Consider the following 24,659-nt stretch of genomic DNA (forward strand, 5'->3'; position numbering starts at 1 on the left):
TGAAGTAGAAGGTTGGGGGGTAACTCTAGTATCATCTAGTTGTTGATTTGATTGCTCAAGAATCATGGTGGTTTGAACGATAGAGGTCGAGAAGAGCATATTGACAGGCCGATTGTCAATCCTGGAAGGGACGATGTGGCCATATGAGGTGCACCAACATCTCCCCAGGAGGAGAAAGGACTAGGATTTCCCCCAAGGGGAAATCCTTGGTTGGTGGACTCCATTTTTCTCAACCTAAGACCAACGAGGGAACAGTGATGTTATTCCAATTAAAATAAATTTTAGATGCTTTGACACAACTTGTTTTTTCAATTTTTAAGAGTCGAGAAAAAACAAAAGATGACTCTAGTCGCCTTTGATTTTTAATGAGCCTAAAGTGACAAGTGCTCAGATGGACCTTTTCTTTTAAGGAGTCTGAAAAGGAACGAAAGAGACTACTCTAGAAATCTAGACAGAGGGATTACCAAACCAATTGCAAAACTGCAGAATACTTTTTACGGTACGGCAGTCAATCTTCCCGAATGTTGTGTTCAGTGCATTGCGATCGATAGGGCAGCAGACACAGCTTCCTATGGATAAAGGATATAGCCTATTGTGGTCTCCCAATATATACTCAACGGTACGTGGGAGCACAAGTCTGTACTAGCACTTGTCGTCTCAAAGAGGAGGAATCACCCAACCAACAATGAAAGCGATAGTTACCAGGCTTTACGACGCCGGAATACGTCTCTAGCCTAGACTTCTAAATGTTGTGCGTTAGGTTCCAAAGCGTTTTTATGTTCATTGAATTTATTTTACAGTTGATCTTTCTTAAGAAATTTGCCTTTGAGGTTCACCGCGTGATGTAGATATATAATTCTTAAAATGCAATCTAAGATGATAAACAATCGTTTAATCTTCTTTTTGCAATGAAAATCCTAGCTACTAAAGAAAGAGAGATGATATTCTTTCAACATAGAGCAGAGAGCACACACTAAATGCACTATCCTAAATCAAACCAACAAGCAATCTAAATGAAAATGCACATGCATGTATTTGTTTTCCGCTTTCTTAATGTGTGAATGACATAAAGAATGCTGAGTACAAATCTGAATTATCTTTTCAAAGCGACAGTACTAACAAATTTCTCTTCAAAAACGAAAGGAAGATAATGACAACACTTTGCGACTTTGAATTAAAAACTGCTTTCGACACTTGAAAAACTACTAATTCAAATCAAATACAAGAGTAACTGTATAATCGACCATCAAGAACAAAAGAATTCTTTTCTTTGACTGAAAACGACACTTGCGACACTTCCAAATCAAAAGACAACAATTTGATTACGCTACTTTTTGTAAAAGAGAACTGTAAATGGCACACAATACATAAAAACATTCACAATTCTTTGTACTATGGAGGTGGAATCATGCAAAGGAAGGGAGTTTCCACAGTCGTATACTGATCACAAACAGCAAAACTCCTGAATAGAGCTGAAGAGAGTGAACAAAGAAACCAAAATCTGGAAGCAGAAGAGGTCTTATCTGATCAGCGCACCTGCAACACAGGGAAAGTGTGATGCAGTGCACCTACTGAATACGGGAGGTGCGATGCATCTAGATTCCCAAGAGGAGAAAGTGCGATGGTCCAGGGACGAGACTTCAACTTAGTTTTTGGTCATAGTTTGCAGCTTAGTTCAGGGATTTAGACCAAGCTAATGATAGTCAGTAAATATAAATCACAGGGGCTGATCTAATGAGGTTACTAGAGCCACCACTAGGGCAATTAGGATGTTTGCAAATCGATTGTTCAATTTATAAACAAAACCCAGAGATAGACTGAAGCAGCATTGATCTACTTTGTACTTGCATAGCAAATGCAGTTCGAAGGCTAGCTGGCTTAACTTCAGGCTCTGTCTGTAAGTTTATAAAGCAAACAAGTATAAACAAGCAAACAAGTTATTCGCTCCCCAATGGAGTCGCCATTTTGTTATCAGGAAATATAGTGTCTATGCAGAGCTGCTAGTCCCACTAAGACGGGTAGCTATCTTAGAAACAAACGGATTAAAGTTACTTTCATTTTCCTTTATGAGAAGTAGATAGGAGAGGATCAAAGAATACCAACCTCGATCTTTCGCTCGGTTCTTTGTTTGTTCCTTCTCCTCACCGACAGGCCTTTGTCGCTTCTCCCTTGACCACTCCACTTCAAAGAGTACCTGTAAAGTCAAAGCAGCATAATACCTTCAAAGTGCAGAGATCTACAATCATAAGCAATATAGGACCAGATATATATTGACCACACAAATGCATATACTATCAGACATACAAGAATGTAGAGGAAAACTTGAATAGCTTTATCGATATAAAGATTAGAAGAGAGGATTACAACCCATTGATCTGACCCAGCGTCATCCTCCCAGCATGAAAGCCCTTCTTCACCTCATGAAAAGCTTAGATCACCCAACACTATGATATTCCACCAAGAAACCAACAACACTTCCTTACAAGATACAAAATTCCAGCCTCTAGATCTCTTGGGTGAGGGATCCATATATAGATGATTGCAGGGAGGTGAGTCAGCTTCTGGGATTTTGATTAGTGTCTTCTCTCTGATAGTTCTTAATTCCACTTGGAGATTGATGATCTCTTACTCATCCCTGGGCGAATTCAGAGAGGCAAGTGTCACAGGAGAAGTTTCTGGAAGATTCCATGATCATCCACCTCGCAAACTGTCTCTGCCATTTGTCCATTCTTGCCCATTGCACCCTACAGAAGGGCTTTCCAGTATGCATCGCACCTTTTACACTGGGCAGGTGAGATGCATCGCACCCTTAGCACTGAGCAACCCGTATGGTCCAGTTTTGACCAGTTCTGAGCAATTTTATGTGGAGAACTTCTGGGAGATGATGTAATCAGCTGACCTTGTTCCTTTAGGGCATGAAACAACACTTTTAGGGACTCAGAAGCCCTTGGTTTATGGACATATATGATTGGGGTTGCAATGCCCAAAAATGTCTTAACAAGCAATAGTTCATAAAGCCAACAATTAATTCATACATCTATAAATGTAAATTGAAAAATTGAGAAAGAATTTGCATCAATGAATTCGGCAAACAGTAGTGCTCTACACAAATTAGTGAAACAAATATTTATTAATAAAATAAATTGAATTACAAAACCTCACAGTATGGCAGTAGTACACAATCCTATGTGACCTACAATCGATCGCTTCTTGCATAAAAGGACTCCTCCTTACAGTAGTAGTACATAATAAAGAGTTTTTCTACAAATAGATGAAAACACAGCAATATCGAGCCTCCTTCCCCCAGGTTTCCTCTCCCTCTTTTTGTCCTATCGATTATATATTTATACAAAGAGGAGCCTTAAACAATCCCCATGAATCTTTTTACAAAAATAATTACTTCCATTGCATGAAAACTGAAAGAATGGTTTCCATTGAACCTCTAAATGATTACTGATAGGAACAGCGCTAACCAATTTCCCAAATTTGGTTTTTGATGACAAAAAACCTCGTGGGTTTACCATTTAAATCATCATGAAACAGTCCCCATTGGGCCTTTGGCGAAGCACATCAAACTAATTCTTCGTATTGGATCAAGTAGTTTAGAGAAATCTCGGTGTTTTGCGACCATTTCCTGCAATTTTGAGTTACTTTGATATCGAGCAAAGTTGTATTGGTGGAAAACAGGATTCGTTCCAACAATGGCTCCTTATTAGAAATTTGCTATAAAAATCACCCCCTAATCAGATATTATCCATCATATATGACGGAAATAACTTGAATTAAAAATCATAACTAAAAATTGACAAGATTTAAATATACAGAGAGGAAATTTGAATTTACAATACTATAAACAGCGCTCCCCTGGAACAAACAAGTGACACGATGCTATATCAGATATTTACAACAGTGCTATTTCATACAAGTCTGAAAATCAACCAAAATAACTACCAAAAATCAAAACAGACCGAAGATATGTGTGTATCGGAGAATTGGTGAATCATAGTTTTACAATACAAAATTGCAGTCAAAACTAATGTTAAGCCAAGCGAAAGCGATCTATAAATAAGTTCTTTTAAATGTTATATCGGGTCCGACAGGGGACAGGTGGCTGAGAAGGTATCGGAGTTTCTGGGTGGGGTGGAGTTAACAAGATTCTGATATATGCCACGAAACCGATGCCATTTTATAAATGTTATGTGTAAATGATATCGGGTCCGCAGGTATTGGAGGTCAACCATAACAGAGTTTTGATAGGGAGGTCGGAACTAAAACTCTGATGTTAATCATAGTTGAAAGTTGTATCAGGTCTATAGCCCATAGGAGTTTTGTGCCATTGGTTTTTTAATATGTGGTTGACCTTCAAGCTTTGTTTAATATAGTTTGAAATCTCCCCGCATATACTATTTCAATTGATATCGGAATTTGGTTATAGCATATGTCCTGTTTAATATAAATTGCTCTGAAATATGATATATGGTTTGGACTTTGGTCTAATGCTCATCTGATATATGATTTTTAAACATATGCCATTGTGTCATGCCTAAGGCTAAAGGCCTAGGCACAATCTTGGTCTCAGGGGTTACGAAAAAAAGTTTTAGAAAAAGTATTATTTACAAAAATAAAAGGATAATTAATATTATTTACAAGAACGAAACATTTGTACAAAATAAAAACAAAAAGATAAAATAATAAAACAAAAGAGTAATAAACAAAAATAGAAGGCCAAAGCAGCTAAAACAAACCTAATCTGCAAAATATTGATCCAAAGGAGGTAAAACAAGATGAGATAGAAAGATAAAAATGAAACGATCTTGTTTAAGCCATCCACATACTCAAAATCCAATAATAATTTTACCAGTTGATCAGATAAAAGGGTCCCCATGTAGGACTTATAAGTGAAAAATGGGGGGGTTGTGTTTTACCACAACAATTGCGACATACTGGGAAGAACCAATTATCTATGTAAAAATTGATGATAAAATTCAAAGGAAAAAGGACCAAAAATTAAATTAAATCAAATTGCAGGATTCAAACTTTTCTTCGAAACTCTTAAGCGAAATCAAAATACTATCATTTTGTGTATCTCGTAAATATTGATTATAAGAGTGATAATTGACAACAACTTTTAAATTGATGACAACTTAAACTTAAAGCACAAAAGCATGTTGTTTTGTTTAGTTATAAAGATTAACTCTTATAATCATAGGTAGAGCCACTACTTCCAGTAAGCTTTCATAGCTTCGGCAAGGTTACCTCTTAGCCCAAGATGTCAGTATCCCATTTGTGTTTGAATATCCAGAGAAAACTTTATTTTATTAAAACTTTGAGAACCATTGCCCTGGCTTGGTGACCAGATAACAACAATGTCATTCACAAGTTTTGATGGTTATGAACAAGTCAGCTCATGATGAGACCTCTTGTCACACAGCAAAAAGCTATGATCCATTATCCTGGCTTGGTAACCATATCGATAATGTCATAATCATCGAAATTCATGATCATGGTAGGTTGGCTTTTTTACAGAGACCCCCTATCTTTCAGGTTTGAATTTTTAACTTTTTTACTCTGAGAATTAGTGATAATAGATGGGGAGACAACTATCTCCTTAAGAAATTTGGGATGATACGGAAGAGTTTAAAAACTAAACTTATGACATTGCTTTGTGTTGCTTTTAGTGAAAGTTGAGTGTACGTTAAGTTGTCGTAAAGTTAGTTCTTATGTTATAGAATGAGATCGTCAAAACGATAAGAAACAAACAATCAGAGTTTCAAATCAAAATCTGAATGAAAGCAATTTGATGGTTAACTCGATATTCTTCCTTTAACCCTAGAATTTTGTCGAAAATAGAGTTAAAAATTTCCCATATATGAAACCAAAGTTAGATTGAAAAAGAAATCCCTCTAACTAAAAAGTTGATAATATTACTATCAGAATATGCACGAATATTTTCAAAGGAATCGAAAAATGATATATCGTGAAATCAACTTCATGAAAAGGGGCGAAAAAGAAAACAAACCAACTAAGAATCAAAACAAACAAGTTGATAAAAGAAAAAGCATGGAATGAAAACAACTCAAACAAGATGATAATGACTTGACATAAATGCATTAAGATTGTGTTTATAAATATTCATCAAGTTAAGTTATTGTCTTGTTTAAAGAATTGTTTATGTTTATTTTATTAAAACAAACAAATTGAAAGTTGTGATTAACAATTGCTTTTGTGAGCTTTAACAACGATAATTTTCCTTAATCATGATTTGCATTAAAACATATCATAATAATGACAAGGGAAATATCAGATTAAGTAAAACTCCTTGAACAAGTCTTTAAATATTTATCCTTTACGCATTTTGTTTTCATCACAACTACCTTATTCACATAAATCGAACTAATACAAACTTGCAAAAAGGATACCAAATATAAGAGAGAAAAAATAAATGGGAACTTAAACAAACAACTAATAATAATGATACATACCTAGAAGAATTCGAGTATCAATTTACCTCATAGATGTTCGTTTTATTTCATGTATTTATTACAAATCATCTTTTATTCAATCTATAATCAAAAAAAAATCTAAAGTATTCCTAATCCAATAAAAAAAGATTATGGCTACATAAGATCAAATTTACAGTGTAACCATTCTCTCATCTTAACACCTACCTGTATGTACAAGTCAAACGTCAGTAATAATATAATGAAATAAAACAAAATGAAACAAAATTCATTATATACATCTAATGTTAAAATGTGTACAAAAATTGGTTTATTTACAAAAAACCTGTTAGTAAACCATCTGCTCTGGAAAGTTTCCTCTAAACAAATATCTATTAGATCATCAAAGAATGAATGAATATTTGTTAGAGAGTGAAAACTTACCAAAGGAGATGATGGAAAGGCATGTTGTAAAGGAACATTCTCAAGAGTAAGATTTGAATGACGATGAGATATTTGAAATGAACTTCTGAATATCAAGTTAAATTGTAAACGAAATGATTTTTGATATTCAGGGTTATAAAAAATCAATTCATTGTTTTTAATTAATAGATCTCGAGGATGTTCAATACTAAAAGATTGAACATGCTTGCAAAAAGAATGAGAAGAGAAAACAAAACAAAAAAATGCAAAAACAAACAAATCGTTATGAACATTAAAATTAAAAGATAATTTTAAAAGGAAAAACTAGAACCTAACGTGAAATGCAGTTAATGAATTGCCACTAAAAGGACATTCCATCAAAAACTTATAAATGCAAGTTTCTCTCAAAGCTAAAGCATCAAAATTGTTAAAATTACATTTGTGTTCAGGAAAGAAATTAAAATTAGTGTGTGTGAATCTTCTAAATTTGGATTGCTTTGTATAGATGTGATTCTTCAACATTATCAGGGTAAACATCATAAATTACCTTTTTCTTCTGATAATCAAATGACTTATCTGAACTAAAAGAATCAGAAAATATGGAAGAACAAGGTTCTGAAATGTTGTCGATTATTAAAGAACTAACATCCAAATGAGTGATAAATGCAGAATTTTCAGAACAAAGACTAGGAAAATTATCGAATGAAAGATTAAGGTAATCATCATTTACTATATCCTGATATCAAAAGGCATCAAAATAAAGGAAATAATGATCATCAGGATATAATGACGATTGAAAAGAATCATTTATACCACTCGCCATATTATCATTCTGGGTTAAAGAAATTCTTTCACTTAAAGCAACATGTTCTGAAATTTCTGATTTTACCTTAAACGAAGATAAATTGAAATTTTCATTATCTAAATCTTGTTGTGAATTGGATTCTATTGAACCTACTGATTGATTATATTCAAAGTTAGCAATCATTTCAATAGCAATTTCAGGTTCGAGTTCAATAGAATCATTAGCTTATTCAAGATTAGTTGTATCTTGTTCTTTATTAATTGGTTCGTTATTTTCAGATTTAGAAGAAACAAGTGAAATAAAATGTTCAATTAAATCATTGTTTGAAGGTAAATCATCTAAACGAAATCTATAACAAAGCAACCAAAAACAATTTGAAAAATGATCTAAAGATTCATTATTGTACATGGTAAGATTCTCTAATTCTAAACACAAATTATCAAAATTGTAATTTTGATGTGCTTTCAGGAATACCTGCCTAAAATGGTTCCATGAGTGGATCGACTTCGCGGGAAGTACCTTGAACCATTTATGGATTCGTCCTCTGAATGTAAGAGTAAAAAGCCTGCAAATCTCGTTATCAGCGATTATATTAAAATATTTACATCTATTAACAAAATCATAAATATGATTAAATGTAGAAATATTACTCTCACTGTTGAATTTTAAATTTGACAAGGACTTAATATGCTTCTTGGGCATACCTTGTGTAGGCTTAGGTGAACTGAATGCATGCCCAAGTGTAAGAATGCATATAGGAGCCATGATTAGTTAAAAATGATAAAATAGAATTAAAACAAGTAACTAGCTTCAAGCCTTCCTTCTAGCGCCAAAAATGTTGAAGGCTCGAAATTCTCTGCCTACAACACTATAAGGGAGACCACCCGGTCTGGACCTTAGAACAACTCCTTTTCCGTTGAAATGGTGGTTTTCGCTGGTTTAACTAGTTCTAATTACCTTTTCCCTATTTCTATCGGTTTAAGATGTTTCTTTAGTTACCAATAGGTAGGGACATCAAATCAATTCTACTTGTTGATCATGCAAGAGAATGACCCTTCAGCTGATTTTGTGGATCAACCAAACTACTCTAAGATTTGCCTCTTTGAGAAGAGGGCTTTTAAGATGCAAGAACTAGGACTAACATGTAAAACTTAACCTATAATGTGATTAATCTATCCTATCTCGATTGAAGGAAGGGGTCATCCTTCTCTCAATCGAGATCCAATCAACTTAATGGGAAAAGAAAGTGTTTTTAAAAATACTTACAATGGTATATGGAAGTCCATAAATGGATCTCGGGATCAAAAGTTATTGATAGCCAAAGTAAGGGTCTTGGAGTCCTTAGGAGCAGACAGAATTTTGGAACCAGGGAAGCTGGCCGAATTTTGGAACTTCGGATCTCGAGAGGTTGGAAGGCTGGAATATCGGAACCTCAAAGGTTCGAAACTTCGGAACTTAGGAGCAGGCTTAATTTTGGAATTTTGGATTGCAAGACGTCAGAAGGTCGAATATTGGATCCCCGAATTTTGGAACCTCTGAACTTCATTGGGTCGGAGTCTTGGAGGGTTGGAGCCTCAGTCAATCGGAAGCAGGCTGAATTTCAGAACCTCGGGACCTCATAACTTCTTACAAATTGAATTCTTTAAAAGCAGTGAGGGTTGCGAGGAATAGGGATTTACAAAGGAAATTGCTTGTAAAACCAAGGATTAAGGGACCATTTCTTTGTCCTTGGACAGAACACATGGCAGCAGTTGAATGGACCTCAGAGCTGACGATGGCAGATGACATCAGCACGACATGGTTGTTACGGAGGACACATGGCAGTGAGATTCAGCATTATTGAGTGGCTTAATGGGGAAAATCATGGTGACACGTGTCACCACTAAGGAGACGCCACAAGGGGTGTATGACAACAGCATGATGTCAACCTAGGAGTATTTTGGAGGTCGTAGATTTCGTAACTCTGCTCTAATTGAAATTTGAGAAAGTTTTGATACAAGGGACTTCTGATGTTATTGGCAGTGAGTCGTGCGGCCCAAAGAACCAAGGGCTTAGCGGCTAAGTGTTATGGAGACGCCACGTGGGCATTTCGAAGGTTGGATATTTTGTAACTTTGCTCTAATTGAAATTTGGGAAAGTTCTGACACCAGGGGCTTCCGATTTTGTTGGTGGTTCGTCATGGAGCCCAAAGAACCAAGGGCGTACAGCAAGAACGCAAGGAGATAGGCCCCGACAAAATCCTAAAGGGATTACACCTAAGTGTTATGTCGCCAGTCACAACACCCGACCCTATTGTGAAAACAATTAGAGGCTAAGAAAAAGGGGTTAAAGGCCAATATCGAAATTTCGCGATTTCGTAACATCCTTCCTTAATAAAGTTACGAATTTTAGGGCTGTGAAATTGCAACACAGAGGTGTATGAAGTTGTCGGTCACGGCACCTAGTCCTATGGCAGAAAAACAATAAGAGGCGAAGCAAAAGGGGCTAAAGGCCAAGATCAGAATTTCGAAATCTCGTGTTCTCGTAACATTGCCTTAATAAAGTTACGATGTGTGGGGCTCTGAAATTGCAACACATAAGTGTATGAAGGATGCATGAATCGACACCTAAGAGTAAATGCACACATAAGAGTTGGTCGCAGGAATAATGGAAACTACAGAAACTCCTACCTCGAAGAATATATAGGACCACAGTTGCACACGATGAAATAATGGCGTCTTTCATGAGCTGAGACAAGCCATCCCTAATCTTGCTTGCATGCTACGAGGAATTAAATGAAGAAAAGAGCCTCAGGGACTGGAGGTCTGATCACAGTTTAGAGAAGCCATTTTGAAGTTCATTTCAAGCTCTGTGAGCGATTAATAAACATGGAAGAACGTCCTAAGAGTACAAACTAACTGAGATTTAATTCTCAGCATGGAGAATCATACAGTGACCCATCCTCCGAATTGATTATGTTTCAGCCACAGTTGGTGAATGAACGAAGCCCATTCTTTTATTTAATTTTGCAGCGGCAGAATTCAAGCAAAGAGACGCAACACCAGGATGGAGAAGCTATGCAGTGGTACACTCTAATAGCGTGAATGGCAGAGTGATGGTTGACAGAGACTGCATCGTTCAATGTATGACAGTAAAACAAAACCCATGATTGTGGTTGAGCAATGTGGGGGAAGTTGTATTGTTGCAAGTGAGAAGTCTGGAGAGTTGTGTGTATAAGTGCATTGATGAGGAGAGGTGAAGTGTGTCTTTGCTGCAGAAAGAGATTGTGTGTGCCTATGTTGTAGAGAAAAGGGGCAGAGTGGGTTGTTGTTGTTGTGTGGGGCCGAGAGAGCCTATGGAATAGTAGAGGGCCGAGAGTAGGAGTATGATACTGCAGTAAATCATATTTGTATTTCTCGGTATATGTATTTGCCCCTATTTTCAATTTGAAAATTCTATGAAAGGTAGAACAGTGGCTAGAGCAGGTGGTGGTCTACATGGATAAGAGGTTGGTGCCTCTTAGCAAGTATGGGCTTGCTATCTTAATGGGGTCAGTGCCTCCTGCGAGTGGGTGTTCACAAACAAATTGATGTAATTAAGTAGGTGCTTAATTTACATCATAACAACAAACATATTTTTGGTTTTCTCCCTTTGGGTTTCCAGGTAAGAAATACCTATGTCAATATGTGTATTTTTCTCATGTGATGGATTGTATGTACATGTGAATGTCTTATCTTGTTGTTAATTTTTATTGTGTATGAATGTTATCGCAAGTAACTGACAGTAGAGGAAAGAATTATAGACTTATTCATAAAAAGTTTTAAGAACCCCACTATCATTGATTCACCCCACTCTCAGTAATTCCTTATTCCAACATAATTTGCAATAATGTTTTATTTCTTTGATCCAAGTGGATATTGGTGGCCACCTGCCTATTCCACTTGGACCCCCAACACTGTCTCTTTCAGTTTTTTGGTTTCCTTGATTGTAGCACAGTTTACTATTTTTGGCAATTTTTCGGGCCCTGAACTTCTGGAGCTGTTTTGAGGCCCTAAATGGCATTGTTAGGGAAAATGGAGAGACTGGAAATTTCGCAAATTATTTTGTTTGTTAGCTTCCGTCCATCTCTTTGAGATCTTTGAAATGAGGTATTATGATAGCCAAACAGAGATCGTATGCCAAAGCTACAACCACGAGAATTTGATGTACCAATTTACCCAAACGGGGCCCACAGTTTTGGCATTTCAGCTCCTAGGGTTAGGTTTTTGGATGTTTAGGCTTTTCCATTGTTTCTCAATAATAAATAGGCCTTTGAGCCTCATTGTAACACAGTTCTAAGGCATGTAGCCGCCACACCTCTTCTCAGAGATAAGCTACCATCGCCCGAGCTAGTCTTATTTCCATTCTGTTTGTAAGCATATTTCAATATTTGATATTAATGAAATGAAGTGTTATTTCTACTACATCTTTGTGTTTATGGTTATATATGTAATTTGTTGTGTTCCTGTTTAAATCCGGGTCAGTGGTATCAGAGCAGTCTTCACTTTCTCTGTTTTTCTTTGCATGTCCCCAACGAGGTCGGGATATAAGGAGTTAGGGATTGAACTGGTCGAACCTTTGCAAGACCAGCCTCGCAAATCTTGATGGCCTCCCATGGTGGATGAAAAGAAATATGAGGGGGCAGGAGATCCTATCAAAATCTTGCTCGAAGAAGCCCTCGAGCAACAAAGGAACACGATGATGGACAACTTTGTCCAGATCCTTCAGCAGCTACCCAAGGGCGACGCATCTACTTCCGATAGCTACTCTGGAAGTGCCACATCCTTTAAGGTACAAGTTAACTTTGACATTCCCATATTAGAGGTTCGGATAGATGTAGATGTTGTAGATAAATGGTTAAATCTACTAGAAGGATATTTTTCCGTTCATGACTTTTCCAGTCGGGAAAAGATCACTTTTGCACTTCTCAAAGCAGCCCCCCACGTCAAGCACTAATGGGAAACCTACTGTGAGCAGAAGGATGAAAGTACGAACTCACTATTTTCAGCCGCACCCACTTGGAACTCGTTCTGGGATGCCATCAAGGAGCAGTACTACCCTGTCGGGAGCTATGAGGATAAATACATAAAGTGGACAACACTATGACAGGGAAGGGACCAAGATGTACTGGAGTTTACCAATGTTTTTCATACCCTTCGCACAAAGTTGGGTATCAAAGATTCTGAGAACCATTTAGTTCTCAAGTATTGCGGCTGCCTACACAAGTACATCTAGGACGAGATGGAGTTCCTAAACATCTCCTCGCTCAGCACGGCATACAAAATAATTCTTCGCACATATAGATTCACTCTAATCTACCTTATTCGATCATCTCAAAAGAATTCATGTTTTGAGGTAGTAGCTTTTGGACTACCTATGGCTCTTTATGGACACGCACTTAAATATGGGTTGTAATAAATGGATATTCTAACCTAGCCAATCAAACATTGGAACAATTATTTTGATTGTATCATCATTTCCATCATAAGTCTTAGGATGAAGCTCTATCCAATATCTAACACACCAATATTCAAATGCTTGGCATTTCAATGCATTCATTTACATATGAGACTTGTTTCAAATTTATACCTCATGTGATGCTTGACTTGGCTAACTAAGCATCAAAGGTTGAGCCCATGAAGGAACATGGAGAGTAGATGCTAATTATAAATCTCCTAGACAAATAAAAAAAATTCACAAGCAAGTACAATAGAATTTGTAAGTACCCAAAGACCAGTATAAGGCCTGACATGATTAGTGTCAAAAGCACCATGCTTTCAAGGTCAAACATTATGCATGAATACAATTCACTAAGGAGGTTGAAAGGGCCAAGTTTTGCAACACTCTAGAAGACCAAGAAGACCTAGATAGAGTTGGTCTTAGATGGCACGAAGTGTGAGTTCCAAGTGTCCAATAAGTAGTATACTTGAAAGCAAGTAAATAAATATGCTTATATCCTTAAGTGGATGAGAAACATCAACCTCCAATGGAGGCCTAATCTATATTCTAGCATAAAATTGGTATTCATAGTTGGAAATGGGAACATTCCAAGTGTTCATCTTTGAATGATATGACCATGGCATTACAGTAGAAGAAATGACAATGAACATTGTACCAATGCATATGCCTAGGCACTTGGACCCTTTAATTTAGACTTTTGACAACTAAAGAGTTGGAGGAAAGAGAGGATGTCAAGAATCAAGAAAATATGAAAATTATTCAATGCTAGAATGGCCCTTCATTTAGGGTTTCCACAATCACCACACCAAAGGAAGTGGTTAATAGTTGGATTCCAAGGTCAAGGCCCCAAAACCCCAAATGATGAAGAAGCCATTTCATTTAGTATTCAAGGATTGGATGGATGATCCAACCTTGAAACGTAAATTATAGTAGAGAAACATAAACTTGTGAATAGTTGAACACGTGACACATGGTGAATATGGGTCCCAACAAAGTAGGCAACAGGGCATGGCAAGGTGTCAAGGATACTTCTAAAACACTAACACTTGAATGGAACCATCGGCCATGGTTCAAGGGCTAATAGGTGACATACAATGGATGGTGATGGATTAAATAAATATCCATAATGTCAATTCCTTGAAGAACTCTATTCAAGGAATTGGCGGTCAATGCAACCAAAGAAAACATACCAAGTGTTGTGAAAAGATTGCAAAATCATAAATATCAAAATAGAATGTGGAGAATTACAAACCCGTGGAAACACGCTCCTTACAACCCTAAAACCCATAAGGCACCAAAACAACACATCCTACCCAAAGCAAATGAAGTGACATCAAACAACTTGAACTTAAGAAAGTGAAACAACCATGAGCCAAGATTGTACTTATTTCTCATTTTAATTTCAATTATTTAATTAGAATAAAAAGGATTTTGCAAGCATTTTAGCTACATCATGAAGACAAAATAATATAGTAATCAAAAAATGCAAATTAGAATCCTCATCAATATCTAAGATTTTTAGTACAATATCTATTAATGGTATACACAACGTTTACATTTCATAAGTCAAAGTGTGTATTCTCTATGTGTATGTAATTCTCTCAATGTAATTGAAAAAAAAACTCATCAATTACTCTTGAGAATCCAAGAGTGGGAGGTATGCAACCTCTATGTCTACAACCAAATTGTTTCCAAAAAATTTGTGTAGGTAAGTGACCATACTTCAATAATATATGATTTGATCAAATCCAAGCAACAACACAATATTCAATGTTGGAAGTGACCTTACAACTAACTTGACAAGTGAACAATCTTGAAACAAGTGTTGAAAATGCACAATGATACTGAGATGGGGGGGTGAATCAATATCACTCAATGTTAAGATTTTTCACTTTAGTTATCTTAAAAATAAAATCTCATCCCATAATCAATCATCAACACAAAGCTTGAACACAGGAATTAAAGTGAGAATCCATACTTGAAGAAGAAATTATTTTCAAATAGTTTTCATATATTATATCAAGTTGTGAGGACACCAATCCTTTGTAAGCACCAACTTAAAAAAATAGCACGCTCTAACCTGTCAAGAAAATGAGGACACCAATCCTCAGTAAGCACCAACTTAAAAAAAAATTGCTATTCAAGAGATAATATTTAGGCTTAGAATTTGTTCAAAAGAAGGTTTGCCCTCGTTGGAGGCTTGTACCCAACTCAAACTAGATTTTTCCTCCACAAACTACAGCTCAGTCTCCAACAAATATCGGCCTCCAACTAGAACAAATCTATAATTCGGCACCTAACTAGGACTGCAACTTGGACTCTAACCAAGATTGTAACTCTGACTCAAACCAGGACAAAATATTTACCCTTAAACTCAAACAAGTCCAACAAAACTCGATCCAATGAACCTTGATATCGACCTCCTTAACAATATAACTCAACCTTCTTAACAAGCCCTAAACTTGGCCTCCTCAACATCAAAACTAAGCCTCAATAAGCCTCAAACAGAATACAAACCCTTCCCAAGAATTATACCAAAAACCCTTACACAAAAAGCTTCTCCAACTTGGCTTCATTTCACTTCTTACTAGTTCATGATGTATGAACCTCAGGCTTGCTACTTCGCTCTCCTAAAAACATATTTGAATGCTTAATAAGTTGCTAGAAATGCTCCTTCTCACACCTATTTATAGTGCATCTTGGGTCTAGGGTAGGGCTGACTTGTCCACTAGCTGGGTTGACTTGTGCAACTAGTTGAATGTATAAGGAATATTCAAAAAATCATTTCTCCTCAACCATGAGGAGTTAGAAGCCATGTCATATATCATTGGAAAAGTCTCGGAATAAGATTTCCAACCATATACCATATACTCCCATTTGAGTTAGGTCATTGGAATAAAAGTGCTTCAAGGATAGGGTCCAAATGGGAACTGCTTGAACTTTGGTTAGGTTATCTTGACAAAATATTTCATATTTCCTCATTCCTACAGAATTAGAGGGAGTGTCATATACCATTGGAAAGGTCTTGGAATATGCTAATTGAATATATATATATATATATATATATATATATATATATATATATATATATATATATATATATATATATATATATATATATATATATATATATATCTATATATATATCTATATATATCTTTAATTTGGATAGCCTTTGACATCGATAACAATCATTTTCAACAATCTCCCCCTTTGTTATTGATGGCAATACTTTGATATCTACTTCCACTAGAAGCTTCTCCCTCTATTTTTGTTCTCTCCATACTTCTTGTCAGCTACTCCCCCTGTCTACATTATCTCCCCTTTTGATATCAATAGCAAAGGGTTCTCCCCCTGAGTTTGTGTTTTGTTTACTAAAATAAATGAGAGATCACTCCCAACTTCTGCCTAAGATATTCAAAGGTTTCTTTGGGCAGAGGTTTGGTAAAGATGTCAACAATCTATTCTTTAGTACCAATATATTTCATCTTGACATTCTACTCAACGACTTGTTCTTTGAAGAAATGATACTTGATTGGAATGTGCTTTGTTTTTTAGTGCATGACAAGATTTCTTGAGATATTTACTGCAATAGTGTTGTCACAGAAAATGACAATTGGTTGATCATATTCCACTTTGATGTCAGGAAAAGTTTGCTTTCCAAAGAACTTGGGTACAGCAGTGTGTTGTTGCTATCTATTTGGCTTCAGCTATAGAAATAGAAACTAATGATTTCTTTTTGCTTGACCAAGGCACAAAACCATCTCATAGGAAAAAAGCACTCCCGCTGGTGATATTTTTGTCATTAATGCTACCTACCCAATCAGCATATGTGTACATTTTTAATGTGAAATATGTACTCTTAGGATACCAAATCCCAAAATCGAGTGTGCCCTTCAAGTATCGAAATATCCTATTTACTGCTTGCATATGTGATTCCCTTGGTGCTTACTGAAATCGTGCAACCATTCCTACTAATTACATAATATTTGGTCTTGAAGTTGCCAGGTATAGTAGACTCCCAATCAGAGACCTATAAAGAGTTGAATTGACTTTGGGAGATTCATCATCCTTACTTAACTTGCATCTAGTAATCATGGGAGTACTAATTGGTGCACATTTATTCATTACAAAATAATTGAGCATCTCTTTGAGGTATTTGTTTTGGGAAATGAATATTCCTTCGTCAATTTGAGAAACATGTAGCACAAGGAAGAAGGATAACTCTCCAATCATTGACATTTCAAATTCCTTTGATATTTCTTGAGCAATTCCATGACTCACATCATTGTTATTACCTCCAAAAATTATCTGGATTGGATCATTATATTGTTTTTCATCCATGTTGATGCTTTCAAAGTGGAAACAGTGGAGGAATCAACACTCAAGACCACTTTTACCAACGAGACCCAGTGTGACAAATTGGGGTTTGAAACCTTCCATAAGCATTTTGAGGCATCAAATGACGTTTTTGGGGGGTAAAACATTGTCACTTTAGCATGACACTTTTTTTCCTCTTCTACACACAAAGACCTTTCCAATGACACAATAATTGTGTCAATCGGAGTCTATATGTGAAAGTTATGTCACTCAGAAGTTGACTTTCCTATTTTCACCACCATAATTTGAGAGGATGTCATGTCAACCCCCATTATTCATGAAGAGGCTAGCCGTATAAGACTTAAGAAGAGTCTACGTTGTAACTCTGGCTAAGAGTTAAGGTAGTCAAACCTAACCACTAGTAGGTTATCGGGTTGTGTTATAACCAAGCCACCAGGAGGAAAAGGGGTTCCATTTTTTCAAGTGCATTTGTTCCATAGCTAAGCAAAAATAGTTGAGCGGGATAGGATATAAAGAAGACAGAGATAATTTGTGCATTGTGGTAGCCACATGCCACAAACCATACTTTTTTGTACCCACAAACATTTTTTATTCGGAGAAAATGAGCAGAGCGACCTCACCTTCCAACTGGGTTAGCTCACAAAAGGGCTTCCCAGGTCATATTTTGTGTCAAAAGGGTGTGAGATTTTATTTTGTTCTTTATTTTCTGCATAATTTTGATTTTCATGCATACGCTATTAACAGTAATCTACAGATTTAAAAGGAAATAAAGTTGTAATATTGTGGAATTTCATATTTTAAAAATATTATATCATATTTGTTGTGATGAACTATCTAGTGGAATATCCACGATAGTTTATGGATCATATTTGTATCAGAGAAGGTTTCTTTGGGTATACAATGGATATTTGCAGCGGATCTAGATCGACTGAGCCAAAATTCGTAAAACCCTAATCATGGTCGATGAATCTATGAATAACCCTGTGATCTTGCAAAGGAGAGGTTTATGCGGCTGGAAAAACAAGTCGCGGATATAGATTGTAATGTAAATCTCCTCATGGCAACCCTAAGCAATAAGCTCAAAATATTCATAGAAGATAGGGGTTCTAATGCAAAAAAAAATCAAAAGGGGAATTAGGAGATCAAGAAGAAACGAAGAACCGGTCGTAGAAAGGACCCGAAAAAGATCAATCTAGTTCAAGTGTCGTGAATCAATCACAACCCCTATTCAAAATGGAAGTGAAGGTAAATATCAATTCGTACCACAGTGAGATCGACATTACGAAGCTAAATCATTGGTTGTAGCAAATGGAATTTTATTTCAGTGTCCATCAAATTGAGGATGAACAAAAGATTTCATTTATGATGATGAAATTGGAGGGCCATGCCCTAACCTAGTGGGAAATCCACACGGAGACCCTGAGGTTGGATGGAGAGCCTCCAGTGACTAAGTGAGAGGAGTTTAAAACTTTCATTAGGTCAAAATCTTACCCTATTGGGTATGTAGAAGACCAATGGATCTCGTGACACTACTTCAGACAAAAGTCACGGCAAAACTTGTAGTAGTACACCACAGAGTTCATAAAGATGACCATAATGTTGGGTATCTTCCCAAAGAACCCAGATGTGCTCCTCAAGTAGTTGGAGGGTTTACACTGCCATTTGTGGGAGCAAGTGATGTTGTTCAAGCCACGATTGGTTGACGAGGCTTGTGTAGAGGCATAGTACCTAGAAAACATAGGCCTAAAGAAAGGGAAATCAAGTGGATCGAAGCAAAAGGAGCAAGAGAATGTTTCTAAGGAAGGGAAGAAGAAGAAGAAAGAGGAAAAAGATAAAAAGATGGCAACCACAACACATCAGTGAAAATACCCAACAACCACAGCAACATTGACGGCCATATAGAGGAGAAGTGTTGGAAGTTGCATCCAGAGCTTAACCTAAAGAACAAAAAGAAAGACAATAATAAGAAGAACTTCATGGCCACTGATTCGAGCAACCAAGTTGAAAGCAGCTCAGATGGATGAGAATATTTTTTGTACGTCAGTGCAGAAGGAGGTGAATTTGAGTAACCTTCAGCAACAAGAAGAGAAATAAATGACCAAACTCTTCCATAGAAGGATACATGTCAAGAAGACAAAGATTGATGCTCTATTTGACTCAAGATCACAGGTGAATCTCATTGCAGCAAAGTTGGTCAAGAAATTGGGATTGGAAGTTCGTGATCATCCAATCCCATATCCATTGGGATGGGTAATAAGGATGAAGATCTAAAGGTAACAAAACAGTGCAAAATTAGATTTGTCATCAGTGTTGATTTTATTAATGAAGTAGAACTAGATGTGGTTCCCCTTGATGTATGTGGAGTCATGTTCGAGAGTCCCTACATGTACATGCAAGATGTAATATACATGGGGAGAGCCAACTAGTATAGGCTCGTCAAGGATGGAAAGTTGTTTACCATCAACACGCACAAAGGAAAGTTAAAAATTTTGTTGGTAAGTTCCAACCAAGCTAAGAAATTGATCAGTTCCAACAAGAAGTATGATTTATTGTTTTTACGAGAAAATCAATATGTAGAAGAGTTAGTAAGAGGCAAGGAATGCCTAGAAGATTTGTTACAGGCATACAGGTATGTGTTTCGTTATCCTAAAGGGTTACCACTGAAGAGGGAAATGGAGCGTGAGATCCAGTTATTACTAGACTCCCCATTGCTAAACATTGAGTTGTACAGTCAATCTGTTATAGAAGTAAGTGAGGTGAAGAAATAGTTGCAGCAACTACTAGAATAAGGTATCATTCGACCGAGTATATCACCATGAAGGTCATCCATCATCATTGTGCCAAAGAAGGATGGGACTTGGAGGTTGTGTATAGACTACAAGGCGTTGAACCAAATCATGCTTGAAAACAAGTACCCCTTTCCCAAGACAGATGATCAACTGATCAGTTACAGCAAGCAAAATACTTCACCAAGTTGGACTTAAAGTTTGGATATCACCAAGTTCAAGTTAATGAATAAGATACCTGAAAGATCGCATTCAAAACTAGGCAAGGTTTGTATGAGTGGTTAGTGATGCCATTTGGACTATGTAATGTACTAGCTACTTTTATGAGGTTAATGAATGTTGTATTGCACCCTTTCATATATTCATTTTTTATTGTCTATTTGGATGATATACTTGTATAAAATGCTACCTAGGTGGAGCACATGTCACATTTGTCATAGGTGTTGGAGACATTAAAGAAACACCAACTGCTAGCAAATCTCAAGAAGTGTGAGTTTGCACAACAATCTTTGGTGTATTTGGGGTATGTGATAGGTGGAGGAGAGCTAAAGATAGATCTTACTGTAGGAATTTACAGGGTAAGTTCCTCAGATAGAACACCAAAGGACACCGCTCACAAACAGATCACAGATCAATACACTAGTATTTTGACGTGGTTAAAACCCTCAAAGAGGGAAACAGTCCACGGCCTGAGCCAACGCGGCCACTTCAAGCAATTTATTAATAAAAGAATGAAAATTTACATATGCTTCTCTCATAGACGGATTACCCTACAAATGACCCTCCATGCGCTTTAAATAGAAATCATGGACCAATCGGGTGTTAAGCCACGGATCAAGTGTCGGTAATACCGAGGAGAGAATGAACCGTCGGATCACTACATATCGTGACCGTCGGATTGTAAGTTACAAAATGTACATAGTAAAGAAACACACTTTACCTAACTCTATACTAGACCAAGTTGTACTTAACTATTTCCTATGTGTCAAAATATCCTAACATCCCCCCTTAAGAACAACTTGGGATAGGATTGAAGGATTTACAAATATGACACAATAGGAGAAGGAAGGAGGCACTAGAGCCTATCCCCCCTTAGTGACAACTTCCTAAACTCCAACCATAAATCGAAGTTTAGTGAACTTTGCCTCTATGAGAGCCTTTGTAAAGATGTCTGTAACTTGATCATCTGTTGAACAATATTGCACTTCAAGAACATGGTCATGAATGAGCTTTCTGATGAAGTGCATGTGTAGTTCAATGTGTTTGTTGCACTGATGTTGGACTGGATCTTTGCATAGCTGAATGGCACTTTGATTATCACACCAAAGTGTAGTCGGATGCTGCTGCTGAAAGCCAAACTCTGACAGGATCTGACGAAGCCACAAGGCTTCCTTACTAGCTTCTACGGCACCACGATACTCTGCTTCTGCTAAAGAAAGAGAAATGGCACCTTGTTTCTTGCAAGCCCATGTAATAGGTCCTGAACCAAGAGTGAACACATAACCTGCAGTAGACTTCCGATCATCAGGGTCACCAGCCCAATCGGAATCAGTGAAACCAACCAATAGAGGAGATGCTTCGGCACTGTAATGAATCCCAAACTAAATTGTACCTCGAACATAACGAAGTATTCTTTTAGCTGCTTTCCAATGACTTTCACGTGGGTTTTGCATAAACCGAGCAACAAGGCCAACAGCAAAGGAAAGGTCAGGACGAGTATGGGTTAGATACAAAAGTTTTCCTACAAGTTGATGGTATAAGGTAGCATCAACTTCAGGAGAAGTACAAGTGACTGAAAGTTTGACTCCAAACTGGAAGGGAGAAGGGGCTGGCTTACAGTCTTCCATGTGAAAATGGCGTAGAATATCACAGGCATACTTGGACTGAGAAAGGGAAATACCTTCCTTGGATTGCAAGACTTGAAGACCGAGAAAATAATGTAAGTGTCCTAAGTTTGTCATTTCAAACTTCCTTTTAAGGCTAGACTTCACGTGGTTTATAAGGTTGGGATCACTACCAGTCAGGATAAGATCATCAACATAAAGAACAAGAATGATAAGAGACTTGCCCACTTTCTTGGTGTAGACAGTATTGTCAGAATGACACCTAGAAAAGCCATTTTCTAAAAGAAAGTTATCCATTTTGGCATACCAAGCTCGAGGAGCTTGCTTGAGACCATAAAGGGATTTCTTAAGTCGACATACAAGGCTGGAGTCTGTTTGTATAAAGCCAATAGGTTGTTCCATATAGATTTCTTCATGCAAGTCCCCATGCAAGAAGGCGGATTTAACATCCATCTGATGGACTTCCCATTTGAAAGAGGCAGCAAGGGAAAGAACAAGGCGAATAGAGTTCATTTTGGCAACAGGGGAGAAGGTTTCAGTATAGTCAATGCCTTCAACTTGTGAAAAACCCTTAGCAACAAGACGAGCTTTATGTTTATCAACTTTCCCATCTGGTCCATACTTGGTTCTATAAACCCATTTGCATCTAACAAGTTTTCGTCCCTTTGGTAGAGGAACAAGATCCCATGTATCATTTGCCAATAATGAATGATATTCTTCATTCATAGCTGCTTCCCAATCTGGATGGCCTGAAGCTTCTGCAAAGGTGTCAGGATCATAATTCACTGAAGCTTGAGCCAGTAAAGAAGAGGCTCTCTTGAACTGAGAACGTGTACGTCACTGATATGTAGGATCACCGGCAAGATCACCTGCTGCATCCCGAGTAGCACAGACCCATTTTGGAAGTTGAGGAGCTGAAGGAGGATCCTGAGCAGATGGGGGAGGATTTTCATCCTCGCTTTCATCATCTGAAGAAGAAATATTTTCAAAAGTAGAAGAGATAGGGAGAGGTGGCACATCCGCCGAACTAGGCCCGCAGGCCGATATATTTTCATCAAACTTTACATCTCTTCTAATGATAACATTTTTGGACTTAAGTGGAATAAGTCTATATCCTTTGACATCTTCAGAATATCCAACAAAAATACATTTTTCACTCTTTGGTTCTAAAGCTTTATGTTTCTCATCTAGAATATGGGCCCATACTTCACTTCCAAAAACACGAAAGTGACTTACATTTGGTTTGATTGAGCTCCATGCTTCTTCTGGAGTGATATTCTTTAAAACCTTAGTAGGAGTGCGATTTATTATGTAATTTTCACAGTTAATTGCTTATGCCCAATAATTAAGACTAAGTCCTTTAGATTGAAGCATACAATTAGCCATTTCCTTTAAGGTGCGATTCTTCCTTTCAGCTACACCATTTTGTTGTGGAGTATATGGAACAGTATGTTGCATTTGAATTCCATTCTCAGTGCAAAAGTTGATGAATGTGTTTTTAACATATTCTCCGCCATTATCATATCTTAGATTAAGAATTTGATGTCCAGATTGTTTTTCAACAAAGGCCTTAAAGGCCAAGAACATGTTAAATACTTCACTCTTGAGTTTTAAGAAGTATACCCAAGTGCGTCTGGAGAAATCATCAATGAAAGTTAAGAAATACTTGTAGCCAGAGAATGAAGCAACTGGAAGTGGACCACATAAATCACTATGCACGAGCTGTAAAGGGGTTGAGGCATGCCAAGAGGCACGTTTTTCAAAACTGTCCCGATGATGTTTTTTGAGTACACATCCGGAACAAACACCATCTCTGCAAGATACCATGGGAAGACCTGTCACCATATTTTCTTTACATAGATTCTGAAGAGAGCGATAGTTTAAGTGACCAAATCGCTCATGCCAAAGTTTGCTCACTTCATCATTATGAGCAACAAATACTGAGGGAAGATTTGATGACCCAAAGTTGTGAAACTTATACAACCTTGTAGAATCATCAGCAATGCCAGTAGCTAAAATCTGTCTAGGATCTCTTAGGTCCTTAATTACAACATCGTGAGGTGAAAATTCAACGATTTTACCTTCACCTGAATGGGTTATCTGATATACAGATAGAAGGTTGCAGGATAAGGTTGGAACACATAATACATCATTAAACTGACCATTGTCTAGATGAACAGTTCCAGTCCCTACAACACTAAGAGATCTATCATCACCAACATATATATTTTTGGTGTTACAATCATTTAAAGAAGAAAACATGGCTTTGTTTTTGGCCATGTGATAAGAAGCTCCAGAATCAATGAGCCACTCATGAGAATGAGAAGAAGAAGATACATTTAGTGCATAGCCAGATCGAGATGCTTGACAACCACATGCAGAAAGTGCCATTCCTGAAGATGAAGTTGAAGTTCAAGATTGCTCCAAATGGATGTTATGCTTCTTCATTGCTGCTTCCAATGCTTCCATCTTCTTAAAGCATTTGGATTCTAAGTGGCCATCTCGATTACAAAAGTTGCAATGTCTATCAGTCTTCTTCCCT

The sequence above is a fragment of the Pinus tabuliformis genome, chromosome 3_1, assembly GCF_031772625.1.
Source record: "Pinus tabuliformis cultivar Carrire ecotype Pingquan chromosome 3_1, CPIR1, whole genome shotgun sequence".
NCBI classification, from domain to species: Eukaryota; Viridiplantae; Streptophyta; class Pinopsida; order Pinales; family Pinaceae; genus Pinus; species Pinus tabuliformis.